The sequence below is a fragment of the Thunnus maccoyii genome, chromosome 13 (assembly GCF_910596095.1).
Source record: "Thunnus maccoyii chromosome 13, fThuMac1.1, whole genome shotgun sequence".
Classification (NCBI taxonomy): Eukaryota; Metazoa; Chordata; class Actinopteri; order Scombriformes; family Scombridae; genus Thunnus; species Thunnus maccoyii.
In genome coordinates this window covers 19,313,214-19,328,288 of record NC_056545.1, presented here as the reverse complement: position 1 = coordinate 19,328,288, position 15,075 = coordinate 19,313,214, and the positions used below count along the sequence as shown (strand labels likewise).

The following is a 15,075-nucleotide window of genomic DNA, read 5'->3' as shown; positions in this document are numbered from 1 at the left end:
CATGTCAACCCTTCAGATTCAAAGAAATCATTAGGCCTCTCTGGTTTGAATCTTCAATGCTTTTCATCTCGACTGAAAGTTCCAAATCTGACCCTGAAGGAAAAAAGTCACAGTACAAGGTAAACCATCATTGGAACTTGACTGTCTTTTGTGATCAAAAGATTCAAGGAAACCCATAAAGATGTAAGAGTAATACTAAGCTCCAAACATTTAACTACAACAACACAGTAATTTGAAGGCCTCGTGGCCGTGATCGTATAGTGGTTAGTACTCTGCGTTGTGGCCGCAGCAACCCCGGTTCGAATCCGGGTCACGGCAGTAGCTGGAAGGGTTACTGTTTTACCTTGGTGCTTTCATTTAGTCCATCCTCCGTTCCATTTGACAAAACTTTAAACTGGACAGCTCATGCATATTTCCCTGTTTGAGGCCCCATATTTTCTCACTCTCTGTAGGGCTAGTGGCGCAATGGATAACGCGTCTGACTACGGATCAGAAGATTCTAGGTTCGACTCCTGGCTAGCTCGGTATCAACTTTAGCTTCAAACAAAAAAACCCCACATCTTCTGTATTTCCCAGACCAATCCACCACACGCCGATTATCAAAGGACATTTACGCACGAGAAGAGCCAAATGGTAGATAAATGCTGCTTAAGCATGTGCAAAAAGACATGTCAACCCTTCAGATTCAAAGAAATCATTAGGCCTCTGTGGTTTCAATGTTCAATGCTTTTCATCTCGACTGAAAGTTCCAAATCTGACCCTGAAGGAAAAAAGTCACAGTACAAGGTAAACCATCATTGGAACTTGACTGTCTTTTGTGATCAAAAGATTCAAGGAAACCCATAAAGATGTAAGAGTAATACTAAGCTCCAAACATTTAACTACAACAACACAGTAATTTGAAGGCCTCATGGCCGTGATCGTATAGTGGTTAGTACTCTGCGTTGTGGCCGCAGCAACCCCGGTTCGAATCCGGGTCACGGCAGTAGCTGGAAGGGTTACTGTTTTACCTTGGTGCTTTCGTTTAGTCCATCCTCCGTTCCATTTGACAAAACTTTAAACTGGACAGCTCATGCATATTTCCCTGTTTGAGGCCCCATATTTTCTCACGCTCTGTAGGGCTAGTGGCGCAATGGATAACGCGTCTGACTACGGATCAGAAGATTCTAGGTTCGACTCCTGGCTAGCTCGGTATCAACTTTAGCTTCAAACAAAAAAAACCCACATCTTCTGTATTTCTCAGACCAATCCACCACACGCCGATTATCAAAGGACATTTACGCACGAGAAGAGCCAAATGGTAGATAAATGCTGCTTAAGCATGTGCAAAAAGACATGTCAACCCTTCAGATTCAAAGAAATCATTAGGCCTCTGTGGTTTCAATGTTCAATGCTTTTCATCTCGACTGAAAGTTCCAAATCTGACCCTGAAGGAAAAAAGTCACAGTACAAGGTAAACCATCATTGGAACTTGACTGTCTTTTGTGATCAAAAGATTCAAGGAAACCCATAAAGATGTAAGAGTAATACTAAGCTCCAAACATTTAACTACAACAACACAGTAATTTGAAGGCCTCATGGCCGTGATCGTATAGTGGTTAGTACTCTGCGTTGTGGCCGCAGCAACCCCGGTTCGAATCCGGGTCACGGCAGTAGCTGGAAGGGTTACTGTTTTACCTTGGTGCTTTCGTTTAGTCCATCCTCCGTTCCATTTGACAAAACTTTAAACTGGACAGCTCATGCATATTTCCCTGTTTGAGGCCCCATATTTTCTCACTCTCTGTAGGGCTAGTGGCGCAATGGATAACGCGTCTGACTACGGATCAGAAGATTCTAGGTTCGACTCCTGGCTAGCTCGGTATCAACTTTAGCTTCAAACAAAAAAAACCCACATCTTCTGTATTTCCCAGACCAATCCACCACACGCCGATTATCAAAGGACATTTACGCACGAGAAGAGCCAAATGGTAGATAAATGCTGCTTAAGCATGTGCAAAAAGACATGTCAACCCTTCAGATTCAAAGAAATCATTAGGCCTCTGTGGTTTGAATCTTCAATGCTTTTCATCTCGACTGAAAGTTCCAAATCTGACCCTGAAGGAAAAAAGTCACAGTACAAGGTAAACCATCATTGGAACTTGACTGTCTTTTGTGATCAAAAGATTCAAGGAAACCCATAAAGATATAAGAGTAATACTAAGCTCCAAACATTTAACTACAACAACAAAGTAATAAGAAAGGAGCGTGGCCGTGATCGTATAGTGGTTAGTACTCTGCGTTGTGGCCGCAGCAACCCCGGTTCGAATCCGGGTCACGGCAGTAGCTGGAAGGGTTACTGTTTTACCTTGGTGCTTTCATTTAGTCCATCCTCCGTTCCATTTGACAAAACTTTAAACTGGACAGCTCATGCATATTTCCCTGTTTGAGGCCCCATATTTTCTCACTCTCTGTAGGGCTAGTGGCGCAATGGATAACGCGTCTGACTACGGATCAGAAGATTCTAGGTTCGACTCCTGGCTAGCTCGGTATCAACTTTAGCTTCAAACAAAAAAACCCCACATCTTCTGTATTTCCCACACCAATCCACCACACGCCGATTATCAAAGGACATTTACGCACGAGAAGAGCCAAATGGTAGATAAATGCTGCTTAAGCATGTGCAAAAAGACATGTCAACCCTTCAGATTCAAAGAAATCATTAGGCCTCTGTGGTTTCAATGTTCAATGCTTTTCATCTCGACTGAAAGTTCCAAATCTGACCCTGAAGGAAAAAAGTCACAGTACAAGGTAAACCATCATTGGAACTTGACTGTCTTTTGTGATCAAAAGATTCAAGGAAACCCATAAAGATGTAAGAGTAATACTAAGCTCCAAACATTTAACTACAACAACAAAGTAATAAGAAAGAAGCGTGGCCGTGATCGTATAGTGGTTAGTACTCTGCGTTGTGGCCGCAGCAACCCCGGTTCGAATCCGGGTCACGGCAGTAGCTGGAAGGGTTACTGTTTTACCTTGGTGCTTTCGTTTAGTCCATCCTCCGTTCCATTTGACAAAACTTTAAACTGGACAGCTCATGCATATTTCCCTGTTTGAGGCCCCATATTTTCTCACTCTCTGTAGGGCTAGCGGCGCAATGGATAAGGCGTCTGACTACGGATCAGAAGATTCTAGGTTCGACTCCTGGCTAGCTCGGTATCAACTTTAGCTTCAAACAAAAAAAACCCACATCTTCTGTATTTCCCAGACCAATCCACCACACGCCGATTATCAAAGGACATTTACGCACGAGAAGAGCCAAATGGTAGATAAATGCTGCTTAAGCATGTGCAAAAAGACATGTCAACCCTTCAGATTCAAAGAAATCATTAGGCCTCTGTGGTTTGAATCTTCAATGCTTTTCATCTCGACTGAAAGTTCCAAATCTGACCCTGAAGGAAAAAAGTCACAGTACAAGGTAAACCATCATTGGAACTTGACTGTCTTTTGTGATCAAAAGATTCAAGGAAACCCATAAAGATGTAAGAGTAATACTAAGCTCCAAACATTTAACTACAACAACACAGTAATTTGAAGGCCTCATGGCCGTGATCGTATAGTGGTTAGTACTCTGCGTTGTGGCCGCAGCAACCCCGGTTCGAATCCGGGTCACGGCAGTAGCTGGAAGGGTTACTGTTTTACCTTGGTGCTTTCGTTTAGTCCATCCTCCGTTCCATTTGACAAAACTTTAAACTGGACAGCTCATGCATATTTCCCTGTTTGAGGCCCCATATTTTCTCACTCTCTGTAGGGCTAGTGGCGCAATGGATAACGCGTCTGACTACGGATCAGAAGATTCTAGGTTCGACTCCTGGCTAGCTCGGTATCAACTTTAGCTTCAAACAAAAAAAACCCACATCTTCTGTATTTCCCAGACCAATCCACCACACGCCGATTATCAAAGGACATTTACGCACGAGAAGAGCCAAATGGTAGATAAATGCTGCTTAAGCATGTGCAAAAAGACATGTCAACCCTTCAGATTCAAAGAAATCATTAGGCCTCTGTGGTTTCAATCTTCAATGCTTTTCATCTCGACTGAAAGTTCCAAATCTGACCCTGAAGGAAAAAAGTCACAGTACAAGGTAAACCATCATTGGAACTTGACTGTCTTTTGTGATCAAAAGATTCAAGGAAACCCATAAAGATGTAAGAGTAATACTAAGCTCCAAACATTTAACTACAACAACAAAGTAATAAGAAAGAAGCGTGGCCGTGATCGTATAGTGGTTAGTACTCTGCGTTGTGGCCGCAGCAACCCCGGTTCGAATCCGGGTCACGGCAGTAGCTGGAAGGGTTACTGTTTTACCTTGGTGCTTTCGTTTAGTCCATCCTCCGTTCCATTTGACAAAACTTTAAACTGGACAGCTCATGCATATTTCCCTGTTTGAGGCCCCATATTTTCTCACTCTCTGTAGGGCTAGTGGCGCAATGGATAACGCGTCTGACTACGGATCAGAAGATTCTAGGTTCGACTCCTGGCTAGCTCGGTATCAACTTTAGCTTCAAACAAAAAAAACCCACATCTTCTGTATTTCCCACACCAATCCACCACACGCCGATTATCAAAGGACATTTACGCACGAGAAGAGCCAAATGGTAGATAAATGCTGCTTAAGCATGTGCAAAAAGACATGTCAACCCTTCAGATTCAAAGAAATCATTAGGCCTCTGTGGTTTGAATCTTCAATGCTTTTCATCTCGACTGAAAGTTCCAAATCTGACCCTGAAGGAAAAAAGTCACAGTACAAGGTAAACCATCATTGGAACTTGACTGTCTTTTGTGATCAAAAGATTCAAGGAAACCCATAAAGATGTAAGAGTAATACTAAGCTCCAAACATTTAACTACAACAACACAGTAATTTGAAGGCCTCATGGCCGTGATCGTATAGTGGTTAGTACTCTGCGTTGTGGCCGCAGCAACCCCGGTTCGAATCCGGGTCACGGCAGTAGCTGGAAGGGTTACTGTTTTACCTTGGTGCTTTCGTTTAGTCCATCCTCCGTTCCATTTGACAAAACTTTAAACTGGACAGCTCATGCATATTTCCCTGTTTGAGGCCCCATATTTTCTCACTCTCTGTAGGGCTAGTGGCGCAATGGATAACGCGTCTGACTACGGATCAGAAGATTCTAGGTTCGACTCCTGGCTAGCTCGGTATCAACTTTAGCTTCAAACAAAAAAAACCCACATCTTCTGTATTTCCCAGACCAATCCACCACACGCCGATTATCAAAGGACATTTACGCACGAGAAGAGCCAAATGGTAGATAAATGCTGCTTAAGCATGTGCAAAAAGACATGTCAACCCTTCAGATTCAAAGAAATCATTAGGCCTCTGTGGTTTGAATCTTCAATGCTTTTCATCTCGACTGAAAGTTCCAAATCTGACCCTGAAGGAAAAAAGTCACAGTACAAGGTAAACCATCATTGGAACTTGACTGTCTTTTGTGATCAAAAGATTCAAGGAAACCCATAAAGATGTAAGAGTAATACTAAGCTCCAAACATTTAACTACAACAACAAAGTAATAAGAAAGAAGCGTGGCCGTGATCGTATAGTGGTTAGTACTCTGCGTTGTGGCCGCAGCAACCCCGGTTCGAATCCGGGTCACGGCAGTAGCTGGAAGGGTTACTGTTTTACCTTGGTGCTTTCGTTTAGTCCATCCTCCGTTCCATTTGACAAAACTTTAAACTGGACAGCTCATGCATATTTCCCTGTTTGAGGCCCCATATTTTCTCACTCTCTGTAGGGCTAGTGGCGCAATGGATAACGCGTCTGACTACGGATCAGAAGATTCTAGGTTCGACTCCTGGCTAGCTCGGTATCAACTTTAGCTTCAAACAAAAAAAACCCACATCTTCTGTATTTCCCACACCAATCCACCACACGCCGATTATCAAAGGACATTTACGCACGAGAAGAGCCAAATGGTAGATAAATGCTGCTTAAGCATGTGCAAAAAGACATGTCAACCCTTCAGATTCAAAGAAATCATTAGGCCTCTGTGGTTTGAATCTTCAATGCTTTTCATCTCGACTGAAAGTTCCAAATCTGACCCTGAAGGAAAAAAGTCACAGTACAAGGTAAACCATCATTGGAACTTGACTGTCTTTTGTGATCAAAAGATTCAAGGAAACCCATAAAGATATAAGAGTAATACTAAGCTCCAAACATTTAACTACAACAACAAAGTAATAAGAAAGGAGCGTGGCCGTGATCGTATAGTGGTTAGTACTCTGCGTTGTGGCCGCAGCAACCCCGGTTCGAATCCGGGTCACGGCAGTAGCTGGAAGGGTTACTGTTTTACCTTGGTGCTTTCATTTAGTCCATCCTCCGTTCCATTTGACAAAACTTTAAACTGGACAGCTCATGCATATTTCCCTGTTTGAGGCCCCATATTTTCTCACTCTCTGTAGGGCTAGTGGCGCAATGGATAACGCGTCTGACTACGGATCAGAAGATTCTAGGTTCGACTCCTGGCTAGCTCGGTATCAACTTTAGCTTCAAACAAAAAAACCCCACATCTTCTGTATTTCCCAGACCAATCCACCACACGCCGATTATCAAAGGACATTTACGCACGAGAAGAGCCAAATGGTAGATAAATGCTGCTTAAGCATGTGCAAAAAGACATGTCAACCCTTCAGATTCAAAGAAATCATTAGGCCTCTGTGGTTTCAATGTTCAATGCTTTTCATCTCGACTGAAAGTTCCAAATCTGACCCTGAAGGAAAAAAGTCACAGTACAAGGTAAACCATCATTGGAACTTGACTGTCTTTTGTGATCAAAAGATTCAAGGAAACCCATAAAGATGTAAGAGTAATACTAAGCTCCAAACATTTAACTACAACAACACAGTAATTTGAAGGCCTCATGGCCGTGATCGTATAGTGGTTAGTACTCTGCGTTGTGGCCGCAGCAACCCCGGTTCGAATCCGGGTCACGGCAGTAGCTGGAAGGGTTACTGTTTTACCTTGGTGCTTTCATTTAGTCCATCCTCCGTTCCATTTGACAAAACTTTAAACTGGACAGCTCATGCATATTTCCCTGTTTGAGGCCCCATATTTTCTTACTCTCTGTAGGGCTAGTGGCGCAATGGATAACGCGTCTGACTACGGATCAGAAGATTCTAGGTTCGACTCCTGGCTAGCTCGGTATCAACTTTAGCTTCAAACAAAAAAACCCCACATCTTCTGTATTTCCCACACCAATCCACCACACGCCGATTATCAAAGGACATTTACGCACGAGAAGAGCCAAATGGTAGATAAATGCTGCTTAAGCATGTGCAAAAAGACATGTCAACCCTTCAGATTCAAAGAAATCATTAGGCCTCTGTGGTTTCAATGTTCAATGCTTTTCATCTCGACTGAAAGTTCCAAATCTGACCCTGAAGGAAAAAAGTCACAGTACAAGGTAAACCATCATTGGAACTTGACTGTCTTTTGTGATCAAAAGATTCAAGGAAACCCATAAAGATGTAAGAGTAATACTAAGCTCCAAACATTTAACTACAACAACACAGTAATTTGAAGGCCTCATGGCCGTGATCGTATAGTGGTTAGTACTCTGCGTTGTGGCCGCAGCAACCCCGGTTCGAATCCGGGTCACGGCAGTAGCTGGAAGGGTTACTGTTTTACCTTGGTGCTTTCGTTTAGTCCATCCTCCGTTCCATTTGACAAAACTTTAAACTGGACAGCTCATGCATATTTCCCTGTTTGAGGCCCCATATTTTCTCACTCTCTGTAGGGCTAGTGGCGCAATGGATAACGCGTCTGACTACGGATCAGAAGATTCTAGGTTCGACTCCTGGCTAGCTCGGTATCAACTTTAGCTTCAAACAAAAAAACCCCACATCTTCTGTATTTCCCAGACCAATCCACCACACGCCGATTATCAAAGGACATTTACGCACGAGAAGAGCCAAATGGTAGATAAATGCTGCTTAAGCATGTGCAAAAAGACATGTCAACCCTTCAGATTCAAAGAAATCATTAGGCCTCTGTGGTTTCAATGTTCAATGCTTTTCATCTCGACTGAAAGTTCCAAATCTGACCCTGAAGGAAAAAAGTCACAGTACAAGGTAAACCATCATTGGAACTTGACTGTCTTTTGTGATCAAAAGATTCAAGGAAACCCATAAAGATGTAAGAGTAATACTAAGCTCCAAACATTTAACTACAACAACACAGTAATTTGAAGGCCTCGTGGCCGTGATCGTATAGTGGTTAGTACTCTGCGTTGTGGCCGCAGCAACCCTGGTTCGAATCCGGGTCACGGCAGTAGCTGGAAGGGTTACTGTTTTACCTTGGTGCTTTCGTTTAGTCCATCCTCCGTTCCATTTGACAAAACTTTAAACTGGACAGCTCATGCATATTTCCCTGTTTGAGGCCCCATATTTTCTCACTCTCTGTAGGGCTAGTGGCGCAATGGATAACGCGTCTGACTACGGATCAGAAGATTCTAGGTTCGACTCCTGGCTAGCTCGGTATCAACTTTAGCTTCAAACAAAAAAAACCCACATCTTCTGTATTTCCCAGACCAATCCACCACACGCCGATTATCAAAGGACATTTACGCACGAGAAGAGCCAAATGGTAGATAAATGCTGCTTAAGCATGTGCAAAAAGACATGTCAACCCTTCAGATTCAAAGAAATCATTAGGCCTCTGTGGTTTCAATGTTCAATGCTTTTCATCTCGACTGAAAGTTCCAAATCTGACCCTGAAGGAAAAAAGTCACAGTACAAGGTAAACCATCATTGGAACTTGACTGTCTTTTGTGATCAAAAGATTCAAGGAAACCCATAAAGATGTAAGAGTAATACTAAGCTCCAAACATTTAACTACAACAACACAGTAATTTGAAGGCCTCGTGGCCGTGATCGTATAGTGGTTAGTACTTTGCGTTGTGGCCGCAGCAACCCCGGTTCGAATCCGGGTCACGGCAGTAGCTGGAAGGGTTACTGTTTTACCTTGGTGCTTTCGTTTAGTCCATCCTCCGTTCCATTTGACAAAACTTTAAACTGGACAGCTCATGCATATTTCCCTGTTTGAGGCCCCATATTTTCTCACTCTCTGTAGGGCTAGTGGCGCAATGGATAACGCGTCTGACTACGGATCAGAAGATTCTAGGTTCGACTCCTGGCTAGCTCGGTATCAACTTTAGCTTCAAACAAAAAAAACCCACATCTTCTGTATTTCCCAGACCAATCCACCACACGCCGATTATCAAAGGACATTTACGCACGAGAAGAGCCAAATGGTAGATAAATGCTGCTTAAGCATGTGCAAAAAGACATGTCAACCCTTCAGATTCAAAGAAATCATTAGGCCTCTGTGGTTTCAATGTTCAATGCTTTTCATCTCGACTGAAAGTTCCAAATCTGACCCTGAAGGAAAAAAGTCACAGTACAAGGTAAACCATCATTGGAACTTGACTGTCTTTTGTGATCAAAAGATTCAAGGAAACCCATAAAGATGTAAGAGTAATACTAAGCTCCAAACATTTAACTACAACAACAAAGTAATAAGAAAGAAGCGTGGCCGTGATCGTATAGTGGTTAGTACTCTGCGTTGTGGCCGCAGCAACCCCGGTTCGAATCCGGGTCACGGCAGTAGCTGGAAGGGTTACTGTTTTACCTTGGTGCTTTCGTTTAGTCCATCCTCCGTTCCATTTGACAAAACTTTAAACTGGACAGCTCATGCATATTTCCCTGTTTGAGGCCCCATATTTTCCCACTCTCTGTAGGGCTAGTGGCGCAATGGATAAGGCGTCTGACTACGGATCAGAAGATTCTAGGTTCGACTCCTGGCTAGCTCGGTATCAACTTTAGCTTCAAACAAAAAAAACCCACATCTTCTGTATTTCCCAGACCAATCCACCACACGCCGATTATCAAAGGACATTTACGCACGAGAAGAGCCAAATGGTAGATAAATGCTGCTTAAGCATGTGCAAAAAGACATGTCAACCCTTCAGATTCAAAGAAATCATTAGGCCTCTGTGGTTTGAATCTTCAATGCTTTTCATCTCGACTGAAAGTTCCAAATCTGACCCTGAAGGAAAAAAGTCACAGTACAAGGTAAACCATCATTGGAACTTGACTGTCTTTTGTGATCAAAAGATTCAAGGAAACCCATAAAGATGTAAGAGTAATACTAAGCTCCAAACATTTAACTACAACAACAAAGTAATAAGAAAGAAGCGTGGCCGTGATCGTATAGTGGTTAGTACTCTGCGTTGTGGCCGCAGCAACCCCGGTTCGAATCCGGGTCACGGCAGTAGCTGGAAGGGTTACTGTTTTACCTTGGTGCTTTCGTTTAGTCCATCCTCCGTTCCATTTGACAAAACTTTAAACTGGACAGGTCATGCATATTTCCCTGTTTGAGGCCCCATATTTTCCCACTCTCTGTAGGGCTAGTGGCGCAATGGATAAGGCGTCTGACTACGGATCAGAAGATTCTAGGTTCGACTCCTGGCTAGCTCGGTATCAACTTTAGCTTCAAACAAAAAAAACCCACATCTTCTGTATTTCCCAGACCAATCCACCACACGCCGATTATCAAAGGACATTTACGCACGAGAAGAGCCAAATGGTAGATAAATGCTGCTTAAGCATGTGCAAAAAGACATGTCAACCCTTCAGATTCAAAGAAATCATTAGGCCTCTGTGGTTTGAATCTTCAATGCTTTTCATCTCGACTGAAAGTTCCAAATCTGACCCTGAAGGAAAAAAGTCACAGTACAAGGTAAACCATCATTGGAACTTGACTGTCTTTTGTGATCAAAAGATTCAAGGAAACCCATAAAGATGTAAGAGTAATACTAAGCTCCAAACATTTAACTACAACAACAAAGTAATAAGAAAGAAGCGTGGCCGTGATCGTATAGTGGTTAGTACTCTGCGTTGTGGCCGCAGCAACCCCGTTTCGAATCCGGGTCACGGCAGTAGCTGGAAGGGTTACTGTTTTACCTTGGTGCTTTCGTTTAGTCCATCCTCCGTTCCATTTGACAAAACTTTAAACTGGACAGCTCATGCATATTTCCCTGTTTGAGGCCCCATATTTTCCCACTCTCTGTAGGGCTAGTGGCGCAATGGATAAGGCGTCTGACTACGGATCAGAAGATTCTAGGTTCGACTCCTGGCTAGCTCGGTATCAACTTTAGCTTCAAACAAAAAAAACCCACATCTTCTGTATTTCCCAGACCAATCCACCACACGCCGATTATCAAAGGACATTTACGCACGAGAAGAGCCAAATGGTAGATAAATGCTGCTTAAGCATGTGCAAAAAGACATGTCAACCCTTCAGATTCAAAGAAATCATTAGGCCTCTGTGGTTTGAATCTTCAATGCTTTTCATCTCGACTGAAAGTTCCAAATCTGACCCTGAAGGAAAAAAGTCACAGTACAAGGTAAACCATCATTGGAACTTGACTGTCTTTTGTGATCAAAAGATTCAAGGAAACCCATAAAGATGTAAGAGTAATACTAAGCTCCAAACATTTAACTACAACAACAAAGTAATAAGAAAGAAGCGTGGCCGTGATCGTATAGTGGTTAGTACTCTGCGTTGTGGCCGCAGCAACCCCGGTTCGAATCCGGGTCACGGCAGTAGCTGGAAGGGTTACTGTTTTACCTTGGTGCTTTCGTTTAGTCCATCCTCCGTTCCATTTGACAAAACTTTAAACTGGACAGCTCATGCATATTTCCCTGTTTGAGGCCCCATATTTTCTCACTCTCTGTAGGGCTAGTGGCGCAATGGATAACGCGTCTGACTACGGATCAGAAGATTCTAGGTTCGACTCCTGGCTAGCTCGGTATCAACTTTAGCTTCAAACAAAAAAAACCCACATCTTCTGTATTTCCCAGACCAATCCACCACACGCCGATTATCAAAGGACATTTACGCACGAGAAGAGCCAAATGGTAGATAAATGCTGCTTAAGCATGTGCAAAAAGACATGTCAACCCTTCAGATTCAAAGAAATCATTAGGCCTCTGTGGTTTGAATCTTCAATGCTTTTCATCTCGACTGAAAGTTCCAAATCTGACCCTGAAGGAAAAAAGTCACAGTACAAGGTAAACCATCATTGGAACTTGACTGTCTTTTGTGATCAAAAGATTCAAGGAAACCCATAAAGATATAAGAGTAATACTAAGCTCCAAACATTTAACTACAACAACAAAGTAATAAGAAAGGAGCGTGGCCGTGATCGTATAGTGGTTAGTACTCTGCGTTGTGGCCGCAGCAACCCCGGTTCGAATCCGGGTCACGGCAGTAGCTGGAAGGGTTACTGTTTTACCTTGGTGCTTTCATTTAGTCCATCCTCCGTTCCATTTGACAAAACTTTAAACTGGACAGCTCATGCATATTTCCCTGTTTGAGGCCCCATATTTTCTCACTCTCTGTAGGGTTAGTGGCGCAATGGATAACGCGTCTGACTACGGATCAGAAGATTCTAGGTTCGACTCCTGGCTAGCTCGGTATCAACTTTAGCTTCAAACAAAAAAAACCCACATCTTCTGTATTTCCCAGACCAATCCACCACACGCCGATTATCAAAGGACATTTACGCACGAGAAGAGCCAAATGGTAGATAAATGCTGCTTAAGCATGTGCAAAAAGACATGTCAACCCTTCAGATTCAAAGAAATCATTAGGCCTCTGTGGTTTGAATCTTCAATGCTTTTCATCTCGACTGAAAGTTCCAAATCTGACCCTGAAGGAAAAAAGTCACAGTACAAGGTAAACCATCATTGGAACTTGACTGTCTTTTGTGATCAAAAGATTCAAGGAAACCCATAAAGATATAAGAGTAATACTAAGCTCCAAACATTTAACTACAACAACAAAGTAATAAGAAAGGAGCGTGGCCGTGATCGTATAGTGGTTAGTACTCTGCGTTGTGGCCGCAGCAACCCCGGTTCGAATCCGGGTCACGGCAGTAGCTGGAAGGGTTACTGTTTTACCTTGGTGCTTTCATTTAGTCCATCCTCCGTTCCATTTGACAAAACTTTAAACTGGACAGCTCATGCATATTTCCCTGTTTGAGGCCCCATATTTTCTCACTCTCTGTAGGGCTAGTGGCGCAATGGATAACGCGTCTGACTACGGATCAGAAGATTCTAGGTTCGACTCCTGGCTAGCTCGGTATCAACTTTAGCTTCAAACAAAAAAAACCCACATCTTCTGTATTTCCCAGACCAATCCACCACACGCCGATTATCAAAGGACATTTACGCACGAGAAGAGCCAAATGGTAGATAAATGCTGCTTAAGCATGTGCAAAAAGACATGTCAACCCTTCAGTTTCAAAGAAATCATTAGGCCTCTGTGGTTTCAATGTTCAATGCTTTTCATCTCGACTGAAAGTTCCAAATCTGACCCTGAAGGAAAAAAGTCACAGTACAAGGTAAACCATCATTGGAACTTGACTGTCTTTTGTGATCAAAAGATTCAAGGAAACCCATAAAGATGTAAGAGTAATACTAAGCTCCAAACATTTAACTACAACAACACAGTAATTTGAAGGCCTCATGGCCGTGATCGTATAGTGGTTAGTACTCTGCGTTGTGGCCGCAGCAACCCCGGTTCGAATCCGGGTCACGGCAGTAGCTGGAAGGGTTACTGTTTTACCTTGGTGCTTTCGTTTAGTCCATCCTCCGTTCCATTTGACAAAACTTTAAACTGGACAGCTCATGCATATTTCCCTGTTTGAGGCCCCATATTTTCTCACTCTCTGTAGGGCTAGTGGCGCAATGGATAACGCGTCTGACTACGGATCAGAAGATTCTAGGTTCGACTCCTGGCTAGCTCGGTATCAACTTTAGCTTCAAACAAAAAAAACCCACATCTTCTGTATTTCCCAGACCAATCCACCACACGCCGATTATCAAAGGACATTTACGCACGAAAAGAGCCAAATGGTAGATAAATGCTGCTTAAGCATGTGCAAAAAGACATGTCAACCCTTCAGATTCAAAGAAATCATTAGGCCTCTGTGGTTTGAATCTTCAATGCTTTTCATCTCGACTGAAAGTTCCAAATCTGACCCTGAAGGAAAAAAGTCACAGTACAAGGTAAACCATCATTGGAACTTGACTGTCTTTTGTGATCAAAAGATTCAAGGAAACCCATAAAGATGTAAGAGTAATACTAAGCTCCAAACATTTAACTACAACAACAAAGTAATAAGAAAGAAGCGTGGCCGTGATCGTATAGTGGTTAGTACTCTGCGTTGTGGCCGCAGCAACCCCGGTTCGAATCCGGGTCACGGCAGTAGCTGGAAGGGTTACTGTTTTACCTTGGTGCTTTCGTTTAGTCCATCCTCCGTTCCATTTGACAAAACTTTAAACTGGACAGCTCATGCATATTTCCCTGTTTGAGGCCCCATATTTTCTCACTCTCTGTAGGGCTAGTGGCGCAATGGATAACGCGTCTGACTACGGATCAGAAGATTCTAGGTTCGACTCCTGGCTAGCTCGGTATCAACTTTAGCTTCAAACAAAAAAAACCCACATCTTCTGTATTTCCCAGACCAATCCACCACACGCCGATTATCAAAGGACATTTACGCACGAGAAGAGCCAAATGGTAGATAAATGCTGCTTAAGCATGTGCAAAAAGACATGTCAACCCTTCAGATTCAAAGAAATCATTAGGCCTCTGTGGTTTCAATGTTCAATGCTTTTCATCTCGACTGAAAGTTCCAAATCTGACCCTGAAGGAAAAAAGTCACAGTACAAGGTAAACCATCATTGGAACTTGACTGTCTTTTGTGATCAAAAGATTCAAGGAAACCCATAAAGATGTAAGAGTAATACTAAGCTCCAAACATTTAACTACAACAACACAGTAATTTGAAGGCCTCATGGCCGTGATCGTATAGTGGTTAGTACTCTGCGTTGTGGCCGCAGCAACCCCGGTTCGAATCCGGGTCACGGCAGTAGCTGGAAGGGTTACTGTTTTACCTTGGTGCTTTCATTTAGTCCATCCTCCGTTCCATTTGACAAAACTTTAAACTGGACA

General features: G+C 43.0%; 1 protein-coding gene and 43 non-coding genes across 44 annotated transcripts in view; 43 read left to right on the top strand and 1 right to left on the bottom strand.

The window, feature by feature from the left end:
- The window catches only part of LOC121909945 (cilia- and flagella-associated protein 54-like), a 70,602-nt gene that overhangs the window by 8,688 nt on the left and 46,839 nt on the right, over positions 1-15,075 (bottom strand). The gene's annotated exons all lie outside the window — the stretch shown is intronic.
- Positions 247-318, top strand: trnah-gug. Its single transcript has one exon. It is a non-coding gene; the product is annotated as a tRNA-His (tRNA).
- trnar-acg lies at positions 452-524 on the top strand. The gene has a single exon. It is a non-coding gene; the product is annotated as a tRNA-Arg (tRNA).
- On the top strand, positions 914-985 carry trnah-gug. Its single transcript has one exon. It is a non-coding gene; the product is annotated as a tRNA-His (tRNA).
- trnar-acg lies at positions 1,119-1,191 on the top strand. Its single transcript has one exon. It is a non-coding gene; the product is annotated as a tRNA-Arg (tRNA).
- Positions 1,581-1,652, top strand: trnah-gug. The gene has a single exon. It is a non-coding gene; the product is annotated as a tRNA-His (tRNA).
- trnar-acg lies at positions 1,786-1,858 on the top strand. The gene has a single exon. It is a non-coding gene; the product is annotated as a tRNA-Arg (tRNA).
- trnah-gug lies at positions 2,248-2,319 on the top strand. The gene has a single exon. It is a non-coding gene; the product is annotated as a tRNA-His (tRNA).
- Positions 2,453-2,525, top strand: trnar-acg. Its single transcript has one exon. It is a non-coding gene; the product is annotated as a tRNA-Arg (tRNA).
- On the top strand, positions 2,915-2,986 carry trnah-gug. Its single transcript has one exon. It is a non-coding gene; the product is annotated as a tRNA-His (tRNA).
- Positions 3,582-3,653, top strand: trnah-gug. Its single transcript has one exon. It is a non-coding gene; the product is annotated as a tRNA-His (tRNA).
- On the top strand, positions 3,787-3,859 carry trnar-acg. The gene has a single exon. It is a non-coding gene; the product is annotated as a tRNA-Arg (tRNA).
- trnah-gug lies at positions 4,249-4,320 on the top strand. Its single transcript has one exon. It is a non-coding gene; the product is annotated as a tRNA-His (tRNA).
- On the top strand, positions 4,454-4,526 carry trnar-acg. Its single transcript has one exon. It is a non-coding gene; the product is annotated as a tRNA-Arg (tRNA).
- Positions 4,916-4,987, top strand: trnah-gug. Its single transcript has one exon. It is a non-coding gene; the product is annotated as a tRNA-His (tRNA).
- trnar-acg lies at positions 5,121-5,193 on the top strand. The gene has a single exon. It is a non-coding gene; the product is annotated as a tRNA-Arg (tRNA).
- trnah-gug lies at positions 5,583-5,654 on the top strand. Its single transcript has one exon. It is a non-coding gene; the product is annotated as a tRNA-His (tRNA).
- On the top strand, positions 5,788-5,860 carry trnar-acg. Its single transcript has one exon. It is a non-coding gene; the product is annotated as a tRNA-Arg (tRNA).
- Positions 6,250-6,321, top strand: trnah-gug. The gene has a single exon. It is a non-coding gene; the product is annotated as a tRNA-His (tRNA).
- trnar-acg lies at positions 6,455-6,527 on the top strand. Its single transcript has one exon. It is a non-coding gene; the product is annotated as a tRNA-Arg (tRNA).
- trnah-gug lies at positions 6,917-6,988 on the top strand. The gene has a single exon. It is a non-coding gene; the product is annotated as a tRNA-His (tRNA).
- On the top strand, positions 7,122-7,194 carry trnar-acg. Its single transcript has one exon. It is a non-coding gene; the product is annotated as a tRNA-Arg (tRNA).
- Positions 7,584-7,655, top strand: trnah-gug. Its single transcript has one exon. It is a non-coding gene; the product is annotated as a tRNA-His (tRNA).
- Positions 7,789-7,861, top strand: trnar-acg. The gene has a single exon. It is a non-coding gene; the product is annotated as a tRNA-Arg (tRNA).
- On the top strand, positions 8,251-8,322 carry trnah-gug. The gene has a single exon. It is a non-coding gene; the product is annotated as a tRNA-His (tRNA).
- Positions 8,456-8,528, top strand: trnar-acg. The gene has a single exon. It is a non-coding gene; the product is annotated as a tRNA-Arg (tRNA).
- Positions 8,918-8,989, top strand: trnah-gug. The gene has a single exon. It is a non-coding gene; the product is annotated as a tRNA-His (tRNA).
- On the top strand, positions 9,123-9,195 carry trnar-acg. Its single transcript has one exon. It is a non-coding gene; the product is annotated as a tRNA-Arg (tRNA).
- On the top strand, positions 9,585-9,656 carry trnah-gug. Its single transcript has one exon. It is a non-coding gene; the product is annotated as a tRNA-His (tRNA).
- trnar-acg lies at positions 9,790-9,862 on the top strand. Its single transcript has one exon. It is a non-coding gene; the product is annotated as a tRNA-Arg (tRNA).
- Positions 10,252-10,323, top strand: trnah-gug. The gene has a single exon. It is a non-coding gene; the product is annotated as a tRNA-His (tRNA).
- Positions 10,457-10,529, top strand: trnar-acg. The gene has a single exon. It is a non-coding gene; the product is annotated as a tRNA-Arg (tRNA).
- Positions 11,124-11,196, top strand: trnar-acg. The gene has a single exon. It is a non-coding gene; the product is annotated as a tRNA-Arg (tRNA).
- On the top strand, positions 11,586-11,657 carry trnah-gug. The gene has a single exon. It is a non-coding gene; the product is annotated as a tRNA-His (tRNA).
- trnar-acg lies at positions 11,791-11,863 on the top strand. Its single transcript has one exon. It is a non-coding gene; the product is annotated as a tRNA-Arg (tRNA).
- Positions 12,253-12,324, top strand: trnah-gug. The gene has a single exon. It is a non-coding gene; the product is annotated as a tRNA-His (tRNA).
- On the top strand, positions 12,458-12,530 carry trnar-acg. The gene has a single exon. It is a non-coding gene; the product is annotated as a tRNA-Arg (tRNA).
- Positions 12,920-12,991, top strand: trnah-gug. The gene has a single exon. It is a non-coding gene; the product is annotated as a tRNA-His (tRNA).
- Positions 13,125-13,197, top strand: trnar-acg. The gene has a single exon. It is a non-coding gene; the product is annotated as a tRNA-Arg (tRNA).
- trnah-gug lies at positions 13,587-13,658 on the top strand. Its single transcript has one exon. It is a non-coding gene; the product is annotated as a tRNA-His (tRNA).
- Positions 13,792-13,864, top strand: trnar-acg. The gene has a single exon. It is a non-coding gene; the product is annotated as a tRNA-Arg (tRNA).
- On the top strand, positions 14,254-14,325 carry trnah-gug. The gene has a single exon. It is a non-coding gene; the product is annotated as a tRNA-His (tRNA).
- Positions 14,459-14,531, top strand: trnar-acg. The gene has a single exon. It is a non-coding gene; the product is annotated as a tRNA-Arg (tRNA).
- trnah-gug lies at positions 14,921-14,992 on the top strand. The gene has a single exon. It is a non-coding gene; the product is annotated as a tRNA-His (tRNA).